This window comes from Eucyclogobius newberryi, unplaced genomic scaffold, assembly GCF_026437365.1.
Source record: "Eucyclogobius newberryi isolate DKJ021-1_F unplaced genomic scaffold, fEucNew1.0.hap1 SCAF_13, whole genome shotgun sequence".
NCBI lineage: Eukaryota > Metazoa > Chordata > Actinopteri > Gobiiformes > Gobiidae > Eucyclogobius > Eucyclogobius newberryi.
The window spans coordinates 6,231,248-6,256,247 of record NW_027315757.1 but is presented as its reverse complement, the minus strand read 5'-3'; the positions used below and the strand labels follow the sequence as shown (position 1 = coordinate 6,256,247).

Here is a 25,000-nt window from a genome sequence, read left to right as displayed (position 1 = left end):
AGTTAAAGTTAGTTAGAGTTAGTTAGAGTTAGTTAGAGTTAGTTAAAGTTAGTTAGAGTTATTTAGAGTTAGTTAAAGTTAGTTAGAGTTAGAGTTAGTTAGAGTTATTTAGAGTTAGTTAAAGTTAGTTAGAGTTAGTTAAAGTTAGTTAGAGTTAGTTAGAGTTAGTTAGAGTTAGTTAAAGTTAGTTAGAGTTAGTTAGAGTTAGTTAGAGTTAGTTAGAGTTAGTTAAAGTTAGTTAGAGTTAATTAAAGTTAGTTAGAGTTAGTTAGAGTTAGTTAAAGTGAGTTAGAGTTAGTTAGAGTTAGTTAAAGTTAGTTAGAGTTAGTTAAAGTTAGTTAAAGTTAGTTAGAGTTAGTTAAAGTTAGTTAAAGTTAGTTAGAGTTAGTTAGAGTTAGTTAAAGTTAGTTAGAGTTAGTTAAAGTTAGTTAGAGTTAGTTAGAGTTAGTTAGAGTTAGTTAAAGTTAGTCAGAGTTAGTTAGAGTTAGTTAGAGTTAATTAGAGTTAATTAGAGTTAGTTAGAGTTAGTTAAAGTTAGTTAGTTAGTTAAAGTTAGTTAAAGTTAGTTAGAGTTAGTTAGAGTTAGTTAGAGTTAGTTAAAGTTAGTTAGAGTTAGTTAAAGTTAGTTAGAGTTAGTTAGAGTTAGTTAGAGTTAGTTAGAGTTAGTTAAAGTTAGTTAGAGTTATTTAGAGTTAGTTAGAGTTAGTTAGAGTTAGTTAGAGTTAGTTAGAGTTAGTTAAAGTTAGTTAAAGTTAGTTAGAGTTAGTTAAAGTTAGTTAGAGTTAGTTAGAGTTAGTTAGAGTTAGTTAGAGTTAGTTAGAGTTAGTTCCAGCCCGCGAGAGCAAACGAGGCTTACGTCATCTTTTTATCTGGAGGCGTGGCTTAAAGTGGGAGTGGCCTTTAAACTCTGTCTGACTGTCAATCAAAGTGATGTTTGTTACTCATTTGGACAATTTTAACTTAAACCAGCGAAACGACATATGAAGCCATGAAAACTGTACAACATGTCAACATTAGCAGGTCATGAGGAGGACATGTACCATCCTCTTATCCCGGGGCCGGGGCCGGGGCCGGGGCCAGGGCCGGGGCCGGGGCCGGGGCCAGGGCCAACAGTCCAAGCAGGGACACTTTATCCAACTCTTCCGGAGGGATCCTGAGGCCATAGCCATAGTCCCTCCAGCGTGTCCTGGTATAGGGAGGATATATATATATATATATATATATATATATATATATATATATATATATATATATCTTTTTTATAGATAGAGATATCTCAGAACTTCTCCGTAGCTCGTCCCGAGGAGAACAAAGAGATTGTGTCTGCAGTGGGACGATCCCCCCTCACCACATGGGACCAGTCCAATGTGCTGAGCTGAGTCCCAATGTGATGTTCACTTTCCATCAGAACTCTTCACTTTGTTCTGCCTCAGGGACGAGGATCTCACTGCTGTTTTGAATTATGAAAACATAATGTCTTTTGAAAGATCTTTTAGGACGTACATGTCTTATATAAATCCTACAGGACTAAACCAGGGAAAAGGACTGGATTAGGACTAAACCATTACAAAACCAGCTCAGGAATAAAACACAACTAAACTGGGACTAAACGATACATAAACCATGTCCAAACTTGAACTAAAGGAGATTATTATAGTGTAATAAATGTGACGTAGGATTAAAACAACTTTATGTTTGTTTCACAGTTTAGTTGCATTTTTAAAATTATTGATTAGAGAAGGAATAATTGCATATGTGTGTTTTCAATTTTCTCTCAAATTATGTTTCAAGCCTAATTTGTGTGATAATTTACCGTCATTCCTTTGATTGTAGTAAAGTAATTGTATTCTGAATACTATTCTAAGTGAAGTAACTGTGCCAGAATACTGTTAGTCTAAATTAGTATTCTGAAGATATATTTTGGGTGCATGTTTTTAGTTATATCCCATTATTGACCTCAGCCGCCTCCTCCTCCTCCTCCTCCTCCTCCTCAGCCGCCTCCTCCTCTTCCTCCTCCTCCTCCTCCTCCTCCTCCTCCTCCTCCTCCTCCTCCTCCTCAGCCTCCTCAGCCTCCTCCTCCTCCTCCTCCTCCTCCTCCTCCTCCTCCTCAGCCTCCTCAGCCTCCTCATCCTCCTCCTCCTCCTCCTCCTCAGCCTCCTCAGCCTCCTCAGCCTCCTCCTCCTCAGCCTCCTCAGCCTCCTCCTCCTCCTCAGCCTCCTCCTCCTCATCATCATCATCATCATCCTCCTCATCATCCCCCTCCTCCTCAGCCTCCTCAGCCTCCTCATCCTCCTCCTCCTCCTCCTCCTCAGCCTCCTCAGCCTCCTCCTCCTCCTCCTCCTCCTCCTCAGCCTCCTCAGCCTCCTCAGCCTCCTCCTCCTCCTCCTCCTCCTCCTCCTCAGCCTCCTCATCCTCCTCTTCCTCCTCATCCTCCTCAGCCTCCTCAGCCTCCTCATCCTCCTCTTCCTCCTCATCCTCCTCAGCCTCCTCCTCCTTTTCATCCTCCTCATCCTCCTCTTCCTCCTCATCCTCCTCAGCCTCCTCAGCCTCCTCCTCCTTTTCATCCTCCTCATCCTCCTCTTCCTCCTCATCCTCCTCAGCCTCCTCAGCCTCCTCAGCCTCCTCCTTTTCATCCTCCTCATCCTCCTCTTCCTCCTCATCCTCCTCAGCCTCCTCCTCCTCAGCCTCCTCAGCCTCCTCATCCTCCTCCTCATCCTCCTCAGCCTCCTCCTCCTCAGCCTCCTCAGCCTCCTCAGCCTCCTCCTCCTCCTCATCATCATCATCCTCCTCCTCATCCTCCTCAGCCTCCTCCTCCTCAGCCTCCTCAGCCTCCTCAGCCTCCTCCTCCTCCTCATCATCATCATCCTCCTCATCATCCTTCTCCTTCTCCTCCTCAGCCTCCTCCTCCTCAGCCTCCTCCTCCTCCTCCTCCTCCTCCTCCTCCTCAGCCTCCTCAGCCTCCTCCTCCTCCTCCTCATCATCATCATCCTCCTCATCATCCTTCTCCTTCTCCTCCTCAGCCTCCTCCTCCTCAGCCTCCTCCTCCTCAGCCTCCTCCTCCTCAGCCTCCTCAGCCTCTCCATCTCCTTGTTTTAACTCCCTGAGTTAAGCAGATTCTGTGGCGCCCCCTAGAGGAGTCCTAATAGGCCTTTTGTAAAAGATGTATTAGTTAATGGCGCCAGAGGCATTTTTCATAGATTCATCTGAAATAATTAAACAGATTTTCTTAAAACTCCACATTTCAAGGTCTTTTGAACAACTTAATGCTTAAATTCTGCTCTAATTATGTCTTCTTACTAAACTCCAGTTCAGCTGCATAACCGCTAACATGATGCAATATTTTGGTTCTAGCATATTCTTAACTCTTCTGTTTCTGTGCTAACGCTCAGCAGAAGTGTCAGAGAAACAAGGCTCAAAACTGGTCCGAACCAGGTCCAAACATGACATAACCAAGGTATAAAAGAGGACTGAACCTGGACTAAATCAGGTCTGAACGTGGACTAAACTAGGTCTAAACCAGGACTAAATGAGTACGTTCCAGGCAGTGGCGTGGCAAGAATATTATGGGGCCCAAAGCGAAACATCACAAGGAGCTTTCCAGACAGACTCCACCCCTTTTTCGCTTTACTTTTGAACCTAAAAAATAATACCTAATATTGTGTAAAACTACAATACAAACCTGTCAATGAAATGTTACTGTAATGAGCCTAAGGACTGTCCCCCTAGTGATCAAGGGGCCCCAAGCAGTTGCCTGTATTGGCTGTTGGGTAGCTACGCCTCTGTTACTAGGACTAAACAGGTCGACTCATGACTAACGCGGGACTAAAATGAGTATAAACCAGGACATCACAGGGTCCAAACAGGGACTAAACATGGACTCAACTGGATCTAAACGACTGTAAAGTGAGTTATTGTGGAGGGAAATTAAAAGCAGGTGAAAACTGGGCTAAGGCAGTATAAACCAAGTCAACAAGAAAAGGATAAACTAAATCTAACCTCTGATCTAAAATATAAATAAAATAGAACTAGAAAATAATACAGCCAGAACTAAACCAGGCCTAAATGAGGACTGAACTAGGACAAAGCTGAGTCTAAATTAATCCAAACCGGGTTTAAATGAGAACTGAATTAGAACATTTACAGCATTCTTAGTATTTGGGGTGCATTAAATTCAAAATATTTAACAACTCAATTAAAATGTTGCATGTGGGGCACAAGAAAAAGAACTCAATCCGGAGTTAAAACTGCAGTTTGAGCGCTGAAAAGTGAGTCTGGTGAACGCGTGTATCATTTAAAAACACGGAGGAGCTTCATGGAATACTACCCTCATGACTCAGGCATGTATTTGATGATGAAACTGTATCAAATGTTTGTTTTTTTGGCCTCTCCTGGTTTAAATCTGATACTTCAAACACTGAATCACACTCAATATTTGAACCATTTGTTGCACAACATTTCATCACTCGTCTTAATACATCACTAATCTCCTCTTTCTGACCTGTTTTGCATATTTAATGAAAACTGCATCAAACACATTTTGTTCACACATATGAATACTTCGTGCTCAGTGTACTGCGTTGTGAATAATCATATCTATGACTCTGTGCGGATATCTGCCTCGTGTAAGTATGTCTGTGGATCATGTGACCAAAAGGATTACACTGGACTTTAGGTGTATTTATGATGTTGTGTACATGTATGAGGATTATATATGCAAACATAACCGTGCTTTTTTAGTCAAAGGTCGACAGGATCATTACTGCAGCAAATCTGTGAACTTCGCAATTATACGGTTCAGTATTTACTAAAATAATGAATGAATATATAGAAAACCAGCTCATATATCCATCTATTCATTACAGGCAAATGATGCAACTATTTCCCTTCACACAGCATCGTTATCGTTATAGCAACGGTTGGATCATATCTTCAACTTTACACACTGCAAACTGCGGCTGGATGTGGATATTGTTCAATTACAAGGTCCCACACGGGCCCCTGGGTGAATACAACTCTTTATTTTGTCAGTACCAGTGTTTCCTGGACCTTCTCAGTCGATACCGGAGAGGAACTGAGTATTGATGCCCATCCATCCATCCTTCTCTCCATCTTATCTATCCATGCATCCCATCCATCAGTCTATATTTGCATCCCATCCATCCATCTGTCCATCCATATATATATCCATCCATCCATCTGCCCATCCATCTATCGAGACGTCGTACCGTAGAGCTGCTCCTTCGCTTCAGTGCAGGTCTTCACTCATTTCAAGCTGCATTAAAGTTCAAATCGAAATCATCTTGAGACCAGTCTTACCAGTCCAACCCGATTTCCAAACCCAACTACTCGACCCAATAAGTAAATACATACAACTCCACAACGGAGATTAACGTGTCATTTTTAACTGGCCCAGATCTTTCCTCTTCCTGGGGTCGTGACCTTCTCCGTGTGGATTTGTCGCCATCTGCTCCGCTCGGCTGCGTCCCGTTCTTGTGCGATGTGAGAGTATTGTTTCCTGTGCCGTCCACTGGCTCTTGTCATTTTCTTCATCTGCACTTGACAAAATCTAAGCCTCTTTGAAAGTGAACTGTGAACCCGTGGAGCCCAGAATATCCTCTCTCTGACTGCAGAACGCACCAATCAGCAAGCGGCTTATGTTTGAGTTCCACTTTCCACGTCTTTCCATTTATTCGATGACGTGTTTTTATTGGATGTGTTTTTATTGCTCAAAAAAACACAGATCTGACCTGTAACTTGTCTTGAGGATGGACACATTTGTATTATTATTGGTGTTTAAACCTGCTTTTTGCTTTGGCATCTCCTGTTTTACAACTTAAAATAATGTCTCTATGGAAAGCAAAGCCCACAGTATCTGAGTGCTACTGGCAGCAGAGGGAATTACCATGGGAAAATAAACAAAAGCTAGCTTGCCCGTCGTGCTAATGGAAGCACACAGTTGTAATGAACGGGATTCCAAGTCTGGTGATGATTTATGGACATTAATGAAATATTGCTTTGTAATGTCTTGATAACAATATTCAGGTCAGAGAGATGACTTCTGGCAATAACCCAAATATTTTTCATGAGGTTTCATCTTTTTTGACTCTGCTTCTAAATGTCTTGGTTGAGGTTCAAAAGGTGAATGGACCAAAAGTGCAAAAACATTGGTTTATACTGAAGTAGGACTAATGCAGGTCTCACATGACACCATTGACGACGAAGAAGACTAAAGTAGGACTAATACAGATTTTAACGGGACTAAAGTAGGACTAAAGCAGGTCTTAACAGGACTAAAGTAGGACTAAAGCAGGTCTTACAGGACTAATGTAGGACTAAAGCAGGTCTTACAGGACTAAAGTAGGACTAAAGCAGGTCTTACAGGACTAAAGTAGGACTAAAGCAGGTCTTACAGGGCTAAAGTAGGACTAAAGCAGGTCTTACAGGACTAAAGTAGGACTAAAGCAGGTCTTAACAGGACTAAAGTAGGACTAAAGTAGGACTAAAGCAGGTCTTAACAGGACTAAAGTAGGACTAAAGTAGGACTAAAGCAGGTCTTACAGGGCTAAAGTAGGACTAAAGCAGGTCTTAACAGGACTAAAGTAGGACTAAAGTAGGACTAAAGCAGGTCTTACAGGGCTAAAGTAGGACTAAAGCAGGTCTTAACAGGACTAAAGTAGGACTAAAGCAGGTCTTAACAGGACTAAAGTAGGACTAAAGCAGGTCTTAACAGGACTAAAGTAGGACTAAAGCAGGTCTTAACAGGACTAAAGTAGGACTAAAGCAGGTCTTACAGGGCTAAAGTAGGACTAAAGCAGGTCTTAACAGGACTAAAGTAGGACTAAAGTAAGACTAAAGCAGGTCTTAACAGGACTAAAGTAGGACTAAAGCAGGTCTTAACAGGACTAAAGTAGGACTAAAGCAGGTCTTAACAGACGTCATTCTTATTTAATTATGACAGTTTCAATATTCAAATATTTTGGTTCCATATATCTCCCAGCTCTACTGTCTTTGCTGTAGGAACAATGCTATAAGATGCATACAATGTGTTCTTTAAGTCCTTACTGTTCCCTATGGAGACGAGCAGGTGGTGGACCCTCCTCTTCAAGTTAGGAAACACGATTCAAGCGAGTCCAAAACTATTTCTTTATTGAAAATTGCCAGTAGAAAGCAGGAGCTGAGAGTGAAATGTAATAATGTGAATCCAAAGTACACAGTAATATTCTCTGTGGCTCGGAGTGCAGCCGCATGCAGCGCACGTCCACAGTGTAATTACAGACACACACCAGCGGGCGCAGCGTCTTACACAAGAGCAGAGACACAAGAGCAGAGCAAAGAAACAGCACCTCCACATCCACGCGCAATCGCACAGATACTTTCAGAATGTTTGAGCTATAACTGTTTTTTTGTGTGGTTAAATTCATACTGATCAGTGATTGGTTGAGAGGAAACGGCAGCTGTCTTCCTGGTTGTATTTCCTCTTCAGATGGAACTTTACGTATGTCGCTTTCATGTGGATAAGTTCCAGATAAACAAGTCAATATTAAACTTTGGAGAACTTTGCTGAACGAATACTGAGATTGTTTCTTGATATTATCTGGGCCGAAACAAACACGGTTCAATCGTTCATTCAAACGTCCCGACTCTGCACTCTTCTCCTACTTATTCTCTTCATTAATATTGGTCCTTTTGTCATTCATCAGACAAAAGAGAACGCCTCATTGGAAAGACTTTTCAACTCTTTTATGCGTCAGTATAAAAATGCCACAGTGCTTTTCATAATGTGTTAAATGTACAATGTTTAGGGAATGTGCAGTGAAAACCGAACCTAAAAACTGAAGTGCTTCTGAAGCCGTGACAGTTGTATCACTCGTGTCTTTTTTGTGTTCAATAGGGATGAAAATCTTGAAAAATTAAAGGTTTTGTTCTAAAATCTACATTAATGGACACATATCAACGGAGCGCTCTTATCTTTTTATTTTTGACTTTTTGCACACTTTCTGCCTGGTTCAACTTAATATTCTATAACATTTCTGTTGAACTTTTCCATTCTGTCCCTTGTAACTGTCCCCAAACAAGGCCTATTCTGTGACTTGTTTCCATGGAGATGTTATTGCTTTCACATTAAACTTCTCCATCTCCGTGGAGACAAGAGGGTGTCGACAGGTCATGTTACAGGTCATATCTGTGGAGAGGCGAGGCTCTTTCTCAGTAACCCATGTTTTTCCCTTTGTTTTTTCAGCAATACAATTCTTGCAGTTAAACAAATGCAAATAGAGTAAGCTTAATGCAATGCTGAGGAACTTGCAATGACGTCACCATGGAGACAAGCAGGTGCGGGCCCCCCAACACCCTCCCTCCGACCGGAAAGTCAGATAACGCACCTTTATTAAAGTGCTAGATTCTCATGTTTTAGAGATGTTGCTTTCAACTTTGACTTGGAAATTTTCACTTTTGTTGTTTTGTGTTTTAAAAATAAATAGTAAAAAAAAAAAAAAGAGAGAGAATGGTCAGTTTACTTGAGTCCAGCGCTCACAGCTGCAGCTTTACTCATCATATTTGTTCATATATGAGCGAGAACACAAATGTGCCGAGGTCAGCGTCACAGAGACTCTCCAAAAGCCTCCGATATGGGATTGTAACCGTGAGCGTCCCTTTAACCTCACTCCGCACTGTCCGTCTGCAGTGTGGAGCTCTAACCGGCCTCCACCGTGAGCGTCCCTTTAACCTCACTCCTCACTGTCCGACTGCAGTGTGGAGCTCTAACCGGCCTCCACCGTGAGCGTCCCTTTAACCTCACTCCGCACTGTCCGTCTGCAGTGTGGAGCTCTAACCGGCCTCCACCGTGAGCGTCCCTTTAACCTCACTCCGCACTGTCCGTCTGCAGTGTGGAGCTCTAACCGGCCTCCACCGTGAACGTCCCTTTAACCTCACTCCGCACTGTCCGTCTGCAGTGTGGAGCTCTAACCGGCCTCCACCGTGAGCGTCCCTTTAACCTCACTCCGCACTGTCCGTCTGCAGTGTGGAGCTCTAACCGGCCTCCACCGTGAACGTCCCTTTAACCTCACTCCGCACTGTCCGTCTGCAGTGTGGAGCTCTAACCGGCCTCCACCGCGAGCGTCCCTTTAACCTCACTCCGCACTGTCCGTCTGCAGTGTGGAGCTCTAACCGGCCTCCACCGCGAGCGTCCCTTTAACCTCACTCCGCACTGTCCGTCTGCAGTGTGGAGCTCTAACCGGCCTCCACCGTGAGCGTCCCTTTAACCTCACTCCGCACTGTCCGTCTGCAGTGTGGAGCTCTAACCGGCCTCCACCGCGAGCGTCCCTTTAACCTCACTCCGCACTGTCCGACTGCAGTGTGGAGCTCTAACCGGCCTCCACCGTGAACGTCCCTTTAACCTCACTCCGCACTGTCCGTCTGCAGTGTGGAGCTCTAACCGGCCTCCACCGTGAGCGTCCCTTTAACCTCACTCCGCACTGTCCGTCTGCAGTGTGGAGCTCTAACCGGCCTCCACCGTGAGCGTCCCTTTAACCTCACTCCGCACTGTCCGACTGCAGTGTGGAGCTCTAACCGGCCTCCACCGTGAACGTCCCTTTAACCTCACTCCGCACTGTCCGTCTGCAGTGTGGAGCTCTAACCGGCCTCCACCGTGAGCGTCCCTTTAACCTCACTCCGCACTGTCCGTCTGCAGTGTGGAGCTCTAACCGGCCTCCACCGTGAGCGTCCCTTTAACCTCACTCCGCACTGTCCGTCTGCAGTGTGGAGCTCTAACCGGCCTCCACCGTGAACGTCCCTTTAACCTCACTCCGCACTGTCCGTCTGCAGTGTGGAGCTCTAACCGGCCTCCACCGTGAACGTCCCTTTAACCTCACTCCGCACTGTCCGACTGCAGTGTGGAGCTCTAACCGGCCTCCACCGTGAGCGTCCCTTTAACCTCACTCCGCACTGTCCGTCTGCAGTGTAGAGCTCTAACCGGCCTCCACCGTGAACGTCCCTTTAACCTCACTCCGCACTGTCCGTCTGCAGTGTGGAGCTCTAACCGGCCTCCACCGTGAGCGTCCCTTTAATCTCACTCCCCACTGTCCGACTGCAGTGTGGAGCTCTAACCGGCCTCCACCGTGAGCGTCCCTTTAACCTCACTCCTCACTGTCCGACTGCAGTGTGGAGCTCTAACCGGCCTCCACCGTGAGCGTCCCTTTAACCTCACTCCGCACTGTCCGACTGCAGTGTGGAGCTCTAACCGGCCTCCACCGTGAGCGTCCCTTTAACCTCCCTCCGCACTGTCCGTCTGCAGTGTGGAGCTCTAACCGGCCTCCACCGTGAGCGTCCCTTTAACCTCACTCCTCACTGTCCGACTGCAGTGTGGAGCTCTAACCGGCCTCCACCGTGAGCGTCCCTTTAACCTCACTCCGCACTGTCCGTCTGCAGTGTGGAGCTCTAACCGGCCTCCACCGTGAGCGTCCCTTTAACCTCACTCCCCACTGTCCGACTGCAGTGTGGAGCTCTAACCGGCCTCCACCGTGAGCGTCCCTTTAACCTCACTCCTCACTGTCCGACTGCAGTGTGGAGCTCTAACCGGCCTCCACCGTGAGCGTCCCTTTAACCTCACTCCGCACTGTCCGTCTGCAGTGTGGAGCTCTAACCGGCCTCCACCGTGAACGTCCCTTTAACCTCACTCCGCACTGTCCGTCTGCAGTGTGGAGCTCTAACCGGCCTCCACCGTGAGCGTCCCTTTAACCTCACTCCGCACTGTCCGTCTGCAGTGTGGAGCTCTAACCGGCCTCCACCGTGAACGTCCCTTTAACCTCACTCCGCACTGTCCGTCTGCAGTGTGGAGCTCTAACCGGCCTCCACCGTGAGCGTCCCTTTAACCTCACTCCGCACTGTCCGTCTGCAGTGTAGAGCTCTAACCGGCCTCCACCGTGAACGTCCCTTTAACCTCACTCCGCACTGTCCGTCTGCAGTGTGGAGCTCTAACCGGCCTCCACCGCGAGCGTCCCTTTAACCTCACTCCGCACTGTCCGTCTGCAGTGTGGAGCTCTAACCGGCCTCCACCGCGAGCGTCCCTTTAACCTCACTCCGCACTGTCCGACTGCAGTGTGGAGCTCTAACCGGCCTCCACCGTGAACGTCCCTTTAACCTCACTCCGCACTGTCCGACTGCAGTGTGGAGCTCTAACCGGCCTCCACCGTGAGCGTCCCTTTAACCTCACTCCGCACTGTCCGTCTGCAGTGTGGAGCTCTAACCGGCCTCCACCGTGAGCGTCCCTTTAACCTCACTCCGCACTGTCCGTCTGCAGTGTAGAGCTCTAACCGGCCTCCACCGTGAGCGTCCCTTTAACCTCACTCCGCACTGTCCGTCTGCAGTGTGGAGCTCTAACCGGCCTCCACCGTGAGCGTCCCTTTAATCTCACTCCCCACTGTCCGACTGCAGTGTGGAGCTCTAACCGGCCTCCACCGTGAGCGTCCCTTTAACCTCACTCCGCACTGTCCGACTGCAGTGTGGAGCTCTAACCGGCCTCCACCGTGAGCGTCCCTTTAACCTCCCTCCGCACTGTCCGTCTGCAGTGTGGAGCTCTAACCGGCCTCCACCGTGAGCGTCCCTTTAACCTCACTCCGCACTGTCCGACTGCAGTGTGGAGCTCTAACCGGCCTCCACCGTGAGCGTCCCTTTAACCTCACTCCGCACTGTCCGACTGCAGTGTGGAGCTCTAACCAGCGTCCGCTCTCCTCCTCTTCTGCGCCGTGCTTGTTATTCAGCGTGTGTGCGAGTGAGGATCAAAGCGCCGCACGGGGAACGCTCGACTCAAACATCCACACTCTGCATGCACTGAAGCTGTGGACGGGTGAACGGGTGGATTTGGTCATTACAACAGGTCAGGTCGGAAGAAAATGATTCAATTATTATTAGGATTGGCAGCCAGACACAGGAGAAACATGTAAACGCCACACAGAAAGGTCTGGGCGAGAGAGGTGTGCGAGAGTGGATACTGCCCCCTCGTCCCGGTTTACAGTCAGTGACACTTCTGAGTGAGTGCAAGTGTCAAGGTACAACAACAGAACTATTATACAACAATCATTCATCTCACTGTTGTAACATACGTGTGTCAATTTGGAAAATCAATTGATCTGGTGATTGAAATTGATATGAGATTTTTACTGAAATTAAGCTTGAGATTTACACACACAAAAATATTTAAAAAACACAGATTTAGCTTGTTTCTTGTGTCATTTTGGGGGTATTTACTGCTCTGTCTGAGGCGTTTCTCTCGCACATGCTTTGGAGTCTGTGAAAGCCTTGAAATAATTATTTTTACGTCCCTGTCAACATGACAAGTACCAATCATTTGGTACCTGTCACGGCTAATTCTGAATCAGTCAGACTTGATGTGTAATTGAATAATTACTAATACAAACAAGAATACAATGAATTAAACAATAACACTGCACTGAGTGACAAACAAACACATCTGATCTGCTGATTGCAATTCATAATAGAAAAGTCTTAGCTGATTGGCTGACTGCACGTATGCTGCGTGGTCTTCAATATCATGATATTGTATTGGGCCTAATTACTCGCCAGAAATTGCCGGTACACCACGGCGCTAGTACAGCCTAGTACACAATAAATAATACTCCAACGAGTTCACGACGTACCTGATCAGCTTTGCTGAAAGCTCTAAGGTGATTGGTGTTTGCTTTGGCATGGCGGTTCGAACTGGCGCGGTCCCTTGCATTGGAAAGGCGTAGGGTTTTGCTGCGGTCGATGAACGCTGGGTTGAAATCACGGAAGGATTCTATCTCTCTACGGAACTCAGGGCAGACTTTGCACTTCAGAGCGATCACAGCACCTTTGTTCTCATCATACTCCAGCATTGATCATCACAATACATTTCTTGACAGTGATAGTCCTGAGCGTCCTTGCAGCCGCTGTTTTTTGTTTGTTTGGCTGCCATTTTCTCAGCGCGCACATGAGCTACGCTGCCTTCCGCTGAGCACATGGTGGCTGTCAGCCGCTGTCAATCATCGCCGCTGTACAACTACAACAATCATGGTCGACTGTAGTGTAGCGCGCAGAGTTTGTGCATAGGAGTCGCTTTGGGTGTGTTCACCGCGCTGTTTTTGGCATTTAAAAATATATTACGGCGAAAAATTAGCCTCGGTCAATATGTCCGGGGACTTTATTTTTGAGTCGGTCAAAACTGATTTTTCCGTCGGTCGTTGTCTGTGTCCAACCCGTAAATTCAAGGCTAAACCTCAAAACAATTGTTTGATATGTAAATGAGTTAATGTAAATTAATGAGTTAATAAATCGATTAGTTGCAATGAATCGATTACATTGTTTCAGCCCTAATGCGGGTATCATATTAAAATGTAATTCCTCTTCTTTTACTGGAGTTTTATTTAATGAAAAGACAGATTCATTATATTTAAATCTACTTTTCTTTATTATTTTGATGATAATTATTCCTTCTGCTGATCGGCTGCGCGTCTCAAACAAAAGTACTTCTTCCCTTGCATGAATAAAAGTAATTCTGATTCTGATTTATAGCCCACATTCTCAATAATGCACACTGTGGAGATTCTTTGATAACCTCAGCTTTTTCTTACCTTTTCCCTCTAAAATCTGACTTTTGCTGAGTATTTCCCTGTGTCTTTGGGGGCGATAAGCTGAGAGAGAAGCTGCAGAACTGACTCTTGTTTGAGCAGAGCAGACGTGATCACAGTCTGTGCTGACAGGAAGATGTTCCACTGCAGATCTTTAGCTTTCAAAGGCAAATACACAGAATATATCTATAGCTTTGAGTAACTTGTGTAAATTGTCTTAAAAACATACAAAAACTCACACATTCATTTCATCTGTGTGCAGTGCTTCAAACGGCTGATATCAGGAAAGTATCAGGAAAATATCAGTAAAGTATCAGTGAAGTATTAGGAAAGTATCAAGAAAGTATCAGGAAAGTATCAGGAAAATATCAGGAAAGTATCAGGAAAGTATCAGTAAAGTATCAGTAATGTATCAGAAAAGTATCAGTAAAATATCAGTAAAGTATCAGTAAAGTATCAGAAAAGTATCAGAAAAGTATCAGTAAAATATCAGTAAAGTATCAGTAAAGTATCAGAAAAGTATCAGAAAAGTATCAGTAAAATATCAGTAAAGTATCAGTAAAGTATCAGAAAAGTATCAGAAAAGTATCAGTAAAGTATCAGTAAAGTATCAGTAAAGTATCAGTAAAGTATCAGAAAAGTATCAGAAAAGTATCAGTAAAGTATCAGTAAAGTATCAGAAAAGTATCAGTAAAGTATCAGAAAAGTATCAGAAAAGTATCAGTAAAGTATCAGTAAAGTATCAGAAAAGTATCAGTAAAGTATCAGTAAAGTATCAGTAAAGTATCAGAAAAGTATCAGAAAAGTATCAGTAAAGTATCAGTAAAGTATCAGAAAAGTATCAGTAAAGTATCAGTAAAGTATCAGAAAAGTATCAGTAAAGTATCAGAAAAGTATCAGAAAAGTATCAGTAAAGTATCAGAAAAGTATCAGTAAAGTATCAGTAAAGTATCAGTAAAGTATCAGTAAAGTATCAGTAAAGTATCAGAAAAGTATCAGTAAAGTATCAGAAAAGTATCAGAAAAGTATCAGTAAAGTATCAGAAAAGTATCAGTAAAGTATCAGTAAAGTATCAGTAAAGTATCAGTAAAGTATCAGTAAAGTATCAGAATGTGCTGTAATTGTCTTGGCTGGAGTTCAAGTCTGACACAAAACATAAAATGGCCTCAAAATGAATCACAAAAGTACAAAAACATCACTTGTTTGGGACATTACTCCAGACTCTGTTAAAGGACAGTGTGCGCGTTAGTTCTACCATCTCATGTGTTGACTGGAGAGTCCTCTCCTTCATGTCTGCCCCTTTAACCTGCCTAAATATTATTTTCAGTGCTCGGTCTGAATTTACGCAAAATCTGCAACTATGATGTAATGCATATCCTTGTGTCTCCATGGTTACAGGTTTACTGCTGCCAGAGTCTGAAGCTGAAAGACAGGACTTTATACAGCTACACGGGCCGCGATACAACAAAGCAGAGACAGAGGGATCAGCACCTGGACAGCTCCGGGGCCGTGCTCCTCCTCCTCCGGGGCCGTGGTCCCCGTGCTCCTCCTCCTCCGGGGCCGTGGTCCCCGTGCTCCTCCTCCTCCGGGGCCGTGCTCCTCCTCCTCCGGGGCCGTGCTCCTCCTCCTCCGGGGCCGTGCTCCTCCTCCTCCGGGGCCGTGCTCCTCCTCCTCCGGGGCCGTGCTCCTCCTCCTCCGGGGCCACGTTCTCAGCAGTGCCTATCTCTCCTGTGTCGCTGCACCCGCACACCGGGGCCCGTGTGTCCCGTGTGTCCCGTGTGTCCCGTGTGTCCCGTGTGGGACAAGAGCGGAGATGAACAGAACTCTGAATCACAAATGTAAAACTTGATGCTTTTGAGTCGTGCAGAACAAACACGTGGAGCTGAACTGTGTGAAGAGGCTGGGTTGCTATAGGGATGAAAGTCTTATTTTCAAACAACACATAGTCCCCTCTTCCTCTCTCCCTCTCTCCCCCCCTTTCTCCCTCTCCCTCAATTTCTCTCTCCCCCTCTCCTTCTCTCTCCATCTTTCTCCCTCTTTCCCCCCCTCTCCTCCTCTCCCTCTCCCCCCTCTCTCTCCCCCTCCCCCCCTCTCTCTCCCTCCCTCCCTCCTCTCCCTCCCCCCTCCCCCTCTCCCCCTCTCTCTCCCCCTCTCTCTCTCTCTCCCCCTCTCCCTCCTCCTCCTCTCCCTCTCTCCCTCTCTCTCTCTCCCCCCTCCTCCTCTCCCTCTCTCTCTCCCCCTCTCCCCCTCTCCCCCCTCCCCCCTCCCCCCTCCCCCTCCCTCTCTCCCTCTCCTCCTCTCCCCCTCTCTCCCTATCTCCCTCTCCTCCTCTCCCCCTCTCTCTCTCTCTCCCTCTCCTCCTCTCCCCCTCTCTCTCTCTCCCCCTCTCCCTCTCTCCCCCTCTCTCTCTCCCTCTCTCCCTCTCTCCCTCTCCTCCTCTCCCCCTCTCTCTCTCTCCCCCTCTCCCTCTCTCCCCCTCTCTCTCTCCCTCTCTCCCTCTCTCCCTCTCCTCCTCTCCCCCTCTCTCTCTCTCCCCCTCTCCCTCTCTCCCCCTCTCTCTCTCCCTCTCTCCCTCTCTCCCTCTCCTCCTCTCCCCCTCTCTCTCTCTCCCCCTCTCCCTCTCTCCCCCTCTCTCTCTCTCTCTCTCCCTCTCTGAGTGATATAACCCTGTAGGTCACATAAAAAGGTGGATTTATGAAACAAACTTCATCTGGGCCTCACTTTAATCACCACAAAATGACAACGAGCTTATGTAACTGTGTTTGTGACTTGAATAAAAGAGGTTTTATTATGAAATATGATAAAAAAAAAAAAAAGGGCGAGTTAAACGTTATCACACGTTAACACAATTGTATTTGGTGAAGTTCTCATGCACCACACTTTTCCTCCTCTGACCCTAACCATGTCCTCTCAGTCTCTCACAGTCTCGTCCTGTCTCTGTCCTCATGAGTCCTTTTTAACGGTGCAGAACACATCAGAATCCGTCCATTACCTGCTGAGGCCCCGGGGCCCGGCTAAATCAGAACAAATAGAGCCTGGTCCGTAATCACCGGCGCGTTATAAACCTGACGTCGTTAGCTTCAGCGCCGTTAGCTCCGGTGTCTTTAGCCTCGTTAGCGCTGAGTGATAGTAAGAAAGGCAGCAGGCGCCACAGCAGAATGTACTGATTATTGAGATGAAGTGCAAGGAAATGTGTGCCGGCCCCAGTGCATTGTGGGACTTGTAGTTTATGCTTATTGCTCCTTCTACTGTATCTGTACGTGCTCGGAAACATGCACTGTCAAGGTTTTTGAAATACTTCTGGAAAACTTAGCGCTGTTTTCTCCAAAGTGCTCCAACCAAGTATTTCCCTTGTACGTTTGGTCATCTTGGCATCAGAATTTCACACTTTCGAAGTTAAAATAATCTCTCTCTTTGACATCTGCTGTGAGAATGAACAATGTACAAAAGAAAGCGAAGCCATGAAGCGACATGACTGCAAAGAGCCACGAGTTTGATCACAGAGCAAGTCCAGTGATGTCATGGAGCTCAGAACTGTGTGATTACTGAGGCTCAGAGCAGGAGAAGCTTGTAAACAGGATGAGTGACACAAGCATGTTGCACCATGGTTACCGAGGACAAAAAGTCATTTAAAAGCATAGAAAGCTCTGCAGAGAGAGAGAGAGAGAGAGAGAGAGAGGGCACCGCCTCGTGACATGTGACAGAAACAAAACACTGCTCCAGATACATGTTTATGTTGAATCATTTTAAATAATATGCTGTTCTTTTTATAATTATGTTTTCACACAACAAACAGAACTATTTCTATCCCACATTTTGGCCCCAAACTCTGGGACACGGCAGTGACTAAAAATACTGGTGTGAGCAGAATGTTGTGAAGCCTGTTCCAAAAAGTGCAAGAGGAAGATTCTGTGTACACTAGCTCCTGTGTCCTAGCTCCTGTGTCCTAGCTCCTGTGTCCTACCTCCTATTATGTCTTAGCTCCTGTGTCCTAGCTCCTGTGTCCTAGCTCTTGTGTCCTAGCTCCTCTGTCCTAGCTCCTGTGTCCTAGCTCCTGTTTCCAAACTCCTGTCTCCTAGCTTCTATCTCCTATCTCCTAGCTCCTGTCTCCTAGTTCCTGTCTCCTAGCTCTGGTCTCCTAGTTCCTGTCTCCTAGCTCCTGTCTCCTAGCTCCTGTCTCCTAGCTTCTGTGTTCTAGCTCTTATCTCCTTGCTCTTGTCTCCTCGCTCCTGTGTCCTTGCTCCTGTTTCCTTGCTCCTGTGTCCAAACTCCTGTCTCCTAGCTTCTATCTCCTATCTCCTATCTCCTAGATCCTGTCTCCTAGTTCCTGTCTCCTAGCTCTGGTCTCCTAGTTCCTGTCTCCTAGCTCCTGTCTCCTAGCTCCTGTCTCCTAGCTTCTGTGTTCTAGCTCTTATCTCCTTGCTCTTGTTTCCTAGCTCCTGTGTCCTAGCTCCTGTCCCCCGTCTCCTTGCTCTTGTCTCCTCGCTCCTGTGTCCAAACTCCTGTCTCCTAGCTTCTATCTCCTAGCTCCTATCTCGTTGCTCCTGTCTCCTAGCTCCTGTCTCCTATCGCCGGTCTCCTAGCTCCTGTGTCCTAGCTCCTGTCTCCTATATCCTAACTCTGGTCTCCTTGCTCCTGTCTCCAGCTACTGTGTTCTAGCTCGTATCTCCTTGCTCTTGTTTCCTAGCTCCTGTGTCCTAGCTCCTGTCTCCTTGCTCCTGTCTCCTTGCTCCTGTCTCCTTACTTTTGTCTCCTAGCTCCTGTCCTTGCTCTTGTTTCCTGGCTCCTGTGTCCTAGCTCCTGTGTCCTAGCTCCTGTGACCTCACTCCGGTCTCCGGTCTGCTGTCTCCTAGCTCCTCGGCAGTCTCCTCACACTTCCTCTCTCTCTCCTCACACACATCTGAACACAGCAGAGTCGTCTCATTCCTCTGCTGCTGCTCTCTGGTGACTTTCCCACATCACCCACAATCCTCTCTTTCGGGTGAACAGGGGACCAGGGGAGAACAGGAGCTTTGATATGTGCTTCAGACGCAGGTGTAGGAGAGAGGAGAGCGTGGGGGGACACAGAGACAGAGGAACATGTTTTTCCTGGATTCTACAAGACAACACACTATGAGGAGATGTAAGTGACAATGAGCCGCAGTGCAGCTAATATTCATCCCCAAGTTTAGAGTTTAGAATAGTTTCACACTCAGCCTCGAACTGATATAAACGAACTGTCTTTTTCACTTTACAAAGACCACAAACACATGGTTGCTGTTTATAAATCCCCTTTTGGCCCACTTTTTGGGTGAATTATAGTCCAGCATAACATTAGACGTAATAAATGTGTATTATTTGATTGTTAGCATTGACTAGTGGATGTGTGTGATGCTCATGCTATTTATCACAATAGCCTTTAGTGTTGGCCTTAAAAAATGATGAAATGATTTTGTTTTAGATATCAGATCAGGTCTGTGATACTCCCTCAGAATTTGGCTGCTTTTTAAGCACTGCCACCGGTCAAAAATATAGTCTGCGGGTTTGGCTAAAGCAATTGTCCCTGTAAAACGTAATCATTTTCAAATAAACCTAATGAAAGTCCATCCAAAACTCTGTTGCACTTCTGTTTGAGTGAGAGAGAGGAGGGGCCGGCCTGTGTCAGGAGCCGTGCTGCTTTCAGAAACACAGTGGAAATGACACGTTCAGCAGGTTTTGTGTTTTCAGACGCTCTGGCTTTGGCGGCTGAAGCCTGACAATCCTGAGTGACACTAAACATCTTCCTTTACAGGTTACTGGTGAGGAGAGCAGAGAAATGACATAAATATCATGAAATAAACATGATTATGCTTCAAAAGTCATGTAAGTGATGGAGAATCGGCAAAGGCTTTGAGCAGCAGGATCACAAACACTGGACGAGTGAATAAAGAGATTTAACATAAATAAACATTCTCAGGATTTGGCTTCTCTTTTTTTCATCAGGATTTGACATGATTGAGTTTTGTACCAGATGCCCTCCCTATCACCATCATGTGATATATGTACATACAGTAAATGGAGTAGACAATGGGGGTGAAGTGTTTTGCGTGCTTGAACTGGCGACCCTCTGGTTCCAGGTCAGATGCTTAAACGACTTTACATCTGCAGATCGAATGGGTGGATGTAGATGTTGATTAAAACTAATTAAAACTGCTCACACTTTTTATCTATTTAACAACCAAGTGGCAGATGTCGCTTCTCATTTTCATATAGAGTCAAATGAATGAAATGAATTCAAAAGTGAGAATCGGGTCTTGCTTTTCCTCACTAAACCGAGGATAATTAATCTGACAGAACTTGGCACGAGAACACAGTGTTTGGATGAAAAGATTGAAGTCTGAATTTAGTGTGCAAATATCTCCAACTGTTGTGTTCTCTAAAAAGCTCAAGAGGCAGGAAACAAAGACTGGAAAATGTACCATTATATTATATAATTATACATATGATTTGTTTGATTCAATAATCTAGTAATACAGCATTAGCACTAAAACTCTGTAAAATACAATATATAGTGATTCATAAAGACAGAAGACTTTATTTGTCCCAGAAATTGGTTTGCGACATAAAAACAACAACATGAGATGCAGGTTCAGCGCAGTTTAACGACCGATATTCAAACTTTTGATTGCTTGTGGAATGAAGGAAAAACTTGAACCTATTTTTTCCTAAGCAGAGGAAAACAGGAGGACAATCTCAGAGAAGAGGAGGTGAAAGGTCAGAGAGGATGTTTTGGACCTAAATTGCTGTTCTCGCTGGAAAAAAAACAAAACTAAATGGAAAATATACAAATCCTTTGCAGTGTTAGACAGTGAGGAACATTTATCAGAATCAGAATCGAGAATGTTTGGGATGCTCTGGTTCGGCGCGTACGACAGCGTGTTCCAGTTCATGCAATTTTGGCGGCCATTTTAGTGGTCACTCTAGATACTGACCCCCCAGACCTCCACCCATCAAAGTAAAACTGAACATTTCAAAGCGTTCTTTTATCGTGGCCAGCCTAAGGCACACTAGTGTAATATTGAAATGTCAAAATAGAAAAAGTTTCATATATTGTAGTATCATAAAACATGGGAGGTATTTCACTTTGGCAGGTCTGGATGCATTATTCAGCATTAGCATCACAGAGCTAGCTCCAGACAAATGGCTGTTAATCCCGCATGACAGAATCCTCTAAACCTGGGCTTAAGTCGTCTTCAGGTGTCAGAGTTAAATGTGTTTGTACCAGAGCGAGAGGGCTCCAGGTCCCAGAGGAGCCGAGGGAAAGGCCAGAGTCTGGGACTGGACATGACGACTGAGGAGAGCGAGTAAAGGCCAGGTCTCCAGAGATCCACTGCTCTCTTCAGCTGCTCCGGTCTGATGAAACAGACCTTCACCACGTTTACATGCAGAGAGATTCATCTTTGTAACCAAACCTGTCAGACCACTCGTGTCCCAGTCCACAGCAGGTCAAAGAACCGAGTAGATGCAAGCGGCGGCTGAGAGACGTTCAGTTTGATCCTCTAAATCAGGGCTGTTCAAATACATTTTCCCCAGGGACTGATTTTTCGGAGGGCCAAGGCCAGAGGTGTGTAACACGCCACTACTGCAACAATATTACGGGTCATAGAAATAATGTCCAACTAAATACATTGAGTAAATACAATAAAATAACTACTGATCGATTCAATTTATGTGAGATATAACACACAAAATGCTTTACCATCATTGCTTTGCAGCCAGTATTGGACACGAATTAAACTAGGACAAACCAGGTCTGAACCAGGACTATCCCAGAATCAAAATGCAGGAAACTGTTTTACAAATTAGACACTGAAGCAAAAGAAAACCACATGTTTAATTTTTGCAGTGTATTGAGGATGCATAAGTGACTTCACTGCCCTGCTCAGGCAAGTAACTCTGCATTCTAAAAACAATGGGATGTTGTTGCACTGGTGAAATGCAGTTCTAGGTCTACACTAGTTTATGTGTTTCAGAACTCGTTCACTCTGGAGACACTTGCCTTAGATTGGAAGGAAGTGACTTTGGAGGAACCCACTTTCAAGTCGAGGTACCTTGGCTTTGGGAACAGTCTATATTTGTCCAGACACAGAGCAGAACATGACAGCAGTGCATTTGTTTGTTCCAAAAGTCTCTGGCACAGACTGAGATCCAACATGATCATGAGACACAGAACAGTCCAGTTTCCTCTGTCTCCTCCTGTCTCCTCTTGTCTCCTCATGTCTCCTCCTGTCTGCACCTGTCTGCTCTTGTCTGCACCTGTCTGCTCCTGTCTGCTCCTGTCTCCTCCTGTCTCCTCCTGTCTGCTCATGTCTCCTCCTGTCTCCTCTTGTCTCCTCATGTCTCCTCCTGTCTGCACCTGTCTGCTCTTGTCTGCACCTGTCTGCTCTTGTCTCCTCCTGTCTGCACCTGTCTCCTCCTGTCTGCTCTTGTCTCCTCATGTCTCCTCCTGTCTGCTCTTGTCTGCACCTGTCTCCTCCTGTCTCCTCCTGTCTGCTCATGTCTCCTGTCTGCACCTGTCTGCACCTGTCTGCGCCTGTCTCCTCCTGTCTCCTGTCTCCTCCTGTCTCCTCCTGTCTGCACCTGTCTCCTCCTGTCTGCACCTGTCTGCTCTTGTCTGCACCTGTCTGCTCCTGTCTCCTCCTGTCTGCACCTGTCTCCTCCTGTCTGCTCTTGTCTCCTCATGTCTCCTCCTGTCTGCACCTGTCTGCACCTGTCTCCTCCTGTCTGCACCTGTCTCCTCCTGTCTCCTCCTGTCTCCTCCTGCCTTCTCTTGTCTCCTCCTGTCTGCACCTGTCTGCTCCTGTCTCCTCCTGTCTGCTCATGTCTCCTCATGTCTCCTGTCTCCTCCTGTCTGCACCTGTCTGCTCCTGTCTCCTCCTGTCTCCTCCTGTCTCCTCATGTCTCCTCCTGTCTTCTCCTGTCTTCTCCTGTCTCCTCCTGTCTGCACCTGTCTGATATTCATTCCAAAAGGGAAAAGTGAAGATGAAATATTTTTGTCCAAGAAAACATATTCCATTTGAATGCCTAAATAAATGTAATGGAGATTTCACTACAATTCTTCATACCTGGTTTAGACCTGGTTTAGACCTGTTTTAGCCCCAGTTTAGACCCGGTTTAGACCTGGTTTAGACTTTGTTTGGACCTGGTTTAGTCCTTGTTTAGTCCTGGTTTAGTCAGACTCACATTTATCTCTAGTCTGAAATACTTTTTTACTTTAAGTGCGTTTGAGATTAGACCAGACTTTTTGCTCATATTTCCACATTAAAGGTGGTTTCCTTCCTGCACCACAGAAGAACGAGGGAAAACAGTCTTCCAGATTAGATTTGCACGTTTGAATGGTTGGCTTTCTCTCCATATTTATTCTGTATAATTACTGACTTCAGTTTGAAAGGGAAAAGTGAACTTGCACACTCACTGTTCAATCCCATTCACCTGCAGAACAAAGATGGCCGCCCTCCTCAGACAGAGGTAAATAAAGTGCACATTTGAGATCAGGCACGGTCCACAGTGTAATCAGTGTTCTGGAGATCTCATTATCACTGAGGCTGATTACATTTTCATATCTGCCTGCTCACACAGAGGAGAATCAGAGGGCTTTGTCACAAGGAGCAAGTTATATTTTAGGTGGAACTGAAATGTATGTGTAGGTTCATCTGGAGCCAAATTATGACACAAATATTTAATCATTTTAGAGCTATTCATAACAAGAAAGTCCGTCCTCGCCTATTTATAAAGAAGCACGGAGTAACTTTTCTGCTTGTCTCAGTGTGCATGTTTCGACAGGCCCTGGTCCCCCAGAGCGGGTTGCCTAGCAGCACTTTGGCATGTGTTTGGTTATGGCGCAGTGAGTGTCCATGCTCAGGGCCTGTCTCTGCGCCAGAGGCAGAGAATCAGCTGCTATATGAGTAAATGATGTCACCCAAACATAACTCATGCTTTCTTAATAAATCACAGCTAAATACTTTATAATCAGCAAATCACAAAAAAACCTTTAGTTATTCCATGTTTGTGTCGCTGTGAGACGTGGCTAAAGCTAAACTGTAAACTACTTCTGGTTCATCCTGATCTTTTTCACCATTTATTTCACTTCTCTGCACCTCTACACCGTGTCCATTTATGTAATGCATTGGCTTTGGATAGTGTTGGATGCATTATGCACTGGATATATTATATTTTAAATTGTGACACGAGCGTCGATAAACAGGAAACCACTTTGGCCAGACGTCTCAGAGTTTGCTGGGGATTCCTTAAAGGTTCAGACATATTCAGACACAAAATAATCTCCGTACACTCAGAGAAAGTGTAACAGTATAAAATCATTAATTGTATCTGTCTTGTCCGTGGAAGGTGAATTAAGAGACGTGAATAGTGAGATCAGTTTTCTGAGCTTCTAAGTAGAGGACGGCTTATGGGATTATTCATCACAAATCCCATCATTACAGAACAAAACACCACTGTTTATGTATACTGACATATCAGAATACTACGGCTTTAACCAGCTCTAACACAGTGACTTTATCCCGAGACTATCTATGAAGCTAGGTCCACATCCTTGAGCATGCAGCGATGGTTGTGTGCACAGCTGGTGGCACAGGCAGCGTAAAGGCTGTGGTGGAGGGAGTTGTAGTTCCACACTGGATCAGAGGCATCACAGACACACACATGATCAAACAGCTCGTCTGCAGAGGAGCGGACACAACACAGGTTTACAAAGACATCTATTCAAACGTTAGAAGTGCTGCCGGGGTCCAGACGACACAAGAGACACGTGGGGCTAGACTTAACTGTAATACTTCTCACGGTGTACAAATACTCACAGTACTGGATCTACATTATTTGGTGATGCAAGATCGTGGTAGTTTGACATTTGTGTGTTTTTGTATGTCCAGAACAACCAGTGCCAAACCATGTCCCGATGACAAAGTTCAAGGGTGACCAAATGTTCCCTGTCATGTTTAGAAATACTGTAGCCAAAGTGTTGTCTCATTTTATTCCTAATTTATGTCTGGAATACTAGAGCCATTTCCCTTAGGTGGAACAGGGTATAATACTGTATCAAGACAGAAGACACTTGAATTCTGGTTTACAATCAGCTGTGCACCTTCACCCACTGATCACACATTTGAAGACAGTGTCGTGAGGTTCACATTTCTAGCAGAGAGAAAAGTAGATTTGAGATACAACCTCCCCTCAGTCTACAATCACCTCACAACACAGCAGAGCAGAAATCCAACCAGTCAAATGCTAAAGAGGTACTTGACAGCTCTGAGGCGGAGGTGGCCGGACCTCAACAGGCCTTAAAGATCCAAGCTGTAAGTGTATTTCTAATGGCTACATATTTTCTGTTTAGTGTTGCTGCTCTTCCTCTCAGGTGGGAC

General features: G+C 45.6%; 1 protein-coding gene across 1 annotated transcript in view; it reads right to left on the bottom strand.

Annotated features, from left to right (window-relative positions):
- Positions 1-25,000, bottom strand: part of LOC140357879 (carbonic anhydrase-related protein 10-like) — a 165,460-nt gene that overhangs the window by 125,720 nt on the left and 14,740 nt on the right. The gene's annotated exons all lie outside the window — the stretch shown is intronic.